Source organism: Montipora foliosa, chromosome 8 (assembly GCF_036669935.1).
Source record: "Montipora foliosa isolate CH-2021 chromosome 8, ASM3666993v2, whole genome shotgun sequence".
In the NCBI taxonomy this organism is placed as follows: domain Eukaryota; kingdom Metazoa; phylum Cnidaria; class Anthozoa; order Scleractinia; family Acroporidae; genus Montipora; species Montipora foliosa.
In genome coordinates this window covers 23,824,764-23,827,263 of record NC_090876.1, presented here as the reverse complement: position 1 = coordinate 23,827,263, position 2,500 = coordinate 23,824,764, and positions in this window count along the sequence as shown.

Below are 2,500 nucleotides of genomic sequence, written 5' to 3'. Positions count from 1 at the left end.
GAAAGCTGATCTGTTGGACAAGCTCAGAAAAGTTGTCACGGAATGTGAATGCCAAGGTCCAGTTCAGTGAATTTCCGCGCAGCGTGGGGTCCTGGGAAGGACGTGGAAACCGTAGTAGCGTGGCCATGGTTTCTCAATTCCCTTAGCTGAAATGTGTTGAACCATTTTTGTCGGTGCATTTATGTTAAGCTGAAGACGAAAATTTATCGAAGTATCGCGATTCAATGTTGATTACATCAAACTTTACAGAAAATGTTACGAAACAACCGTGTCACGCTCGCAACTGATGGCTCTATTACTTTTATACAAACTAGATAAAAGATGCCGTTGAAGGACAGGTTTAAAAAAAAAATCGATGTTTTTAGAGTTAAATATCCTCTACAAAAATCAAGAGGGACATTATAACCTAAGAAGTTAATAAAGCAAGTGAACGAGCTACTGCAGTATTTGTTAATTATAATTACCGTATCAGGTCATCACCCAGTGCAGGAGAACTCGGGATGAAACACAAAGTCACGCATCTTTCAAGTTTGTCAGGAGATTTGGTTAAAACGCTTTGTCAGCGACTCATCGCGTCGTATTTGCAAAGGAACGTGTTTTATTTGCCCTCGAAATTTCACTGCGATGTCTTGAAGAGTATAATCTCAATGAACAAGATTGCACCCAACTAATTTTAGCAAAAGACCTTTCAGGACGGTGTCAAGAACCAGTCACGCTCGCGGATACTGCCATTTTATAAACCAGATAACTTCTTAAAACGGACCAAGGACATGGAATCAACGGCCAATATAGTTTCAGATGACTGAGGAATAACCTTAAAATGTGAAAGAACTTGGATAAGACCTATCACGCCATCAAATGAAGTTGGACTCTGACAAGCACATCGACAAGGCGAGTGTTCGTTAATTATCAGGTTTACGAAATTTCTGGAAATTCAAACGGCGGTCTCTTCTGCAAACGTGGAGAGCACAAAAATGTTATTCCTTTTTGTGTTTTACTATCATTCCTAGATTGTATTCATACAGATAGTGAAGTTCAGACAGGTGCCACACTTTTTAAAATTACCCTCAAAGTTGAGCTACTTTCGTGTTTTGATGGAAAGCTGAAAACACGTGCTGGGGAAAAAATCATTGCCGTTGAAATAAATAAGTAATTCGGAAATGTGATATGGCTAGGAAATCTACAGTGGTGTATCTGTATACGGAAAAAAAAATCAGTCTTTTTGAGCGAGGTGTTCGTTTTCTAGAGTGCGGTCAATATTAGCGATTTTTGCAGTTTGAAAGGCTATGACGCCGGCGCTAATCGTCCGGAAATTCAAAAATTCGTAAAAAAAAATATTTATCACTTTCGGTCAAACGAAATGTATTTTTGTAACTACTAAGGTGAAGGCTTTAATATCCCAGAATATAAGGGAAATTAAATTTTTGATCCAAAATTACTGGTCGGTTTTTACGGAGACACGCTCTTAAGTGCTGCCAGAACCGGCGAAGAGAGTGGAACCTCCTACTTGTCCTTGAAAGGCCATAGCCATAGATCTGATGGGTCCTTTCCCTATAGGCGAAAGTCTTCTTGTAGTGGTGGACTACCATAGTAGATTCTATGAAGCTGTAATCATACCTTTAACGACAGCAGAGACAGTGGTGGATGCTATGACGCTGATATTTTCCAGATATGGTTATCCTTTCAAGCCTGACAGTGGTTCCCATTTCCGCTTTGAGGAGTTTGCGACGTTTCTGTCGAACATGGGATAGAGCACAGAACATCTCCACCTTTGTGGCCTCAGGCCAATGGACAAGAAGAAAAACAGTACCGGACCCTTCTCACGCCCCTGAAAGTTGCCCAAATTGATTAAAGAGATTAGCGACAAGAGTTACAGGAGTGTTTGCTAGCACCACATCACAAGCAAGCACCTTTGATTATGCATGCTCATGCAAATTCATGATGAAAGTTATCAAACGTTTCAACAACGTACAACAAACTAACGGGAACTTGTGTACGTCACAAATCATCTCATCTCCGCCGTAACGACCACAGTGACTGCATCTTGAATTCTTCTTTCCGTAGCACCAATAAAATGCAATCATATTATAACCTACTTAATCACATTAGTGCATTTTTATTCATTGTGTATCAAACAGATCAAGAGGACTATAGTGTGTAAGCATGGAATCAAGATGGAGCGACTTTCGTGTGACCTTACAAAAGTGTTTGCAATTTGTTTCATGGACCAATGTTTGGTAAGATTAAAACAAAGCTTCTCCTTATTCCCGCCAAGGAAACTCCTAATATGGGCGGTGAACAGTTCGGTTGCCCAATCACATTACTGCATTTCAGATGAAGTCAAAATGGAATGCCGATCGCTTTCCTGAAAGTTTCATGGAGAGATGACATTGTTTGCATCCGCATTCGCTAAACCAATGAAAATTGGCGCTCCTTCGTTTTTGTTCGATAAGCCAATTGAATGTTTTGCATTTTTGTTTCATTCTGTATTTAAGTTTAT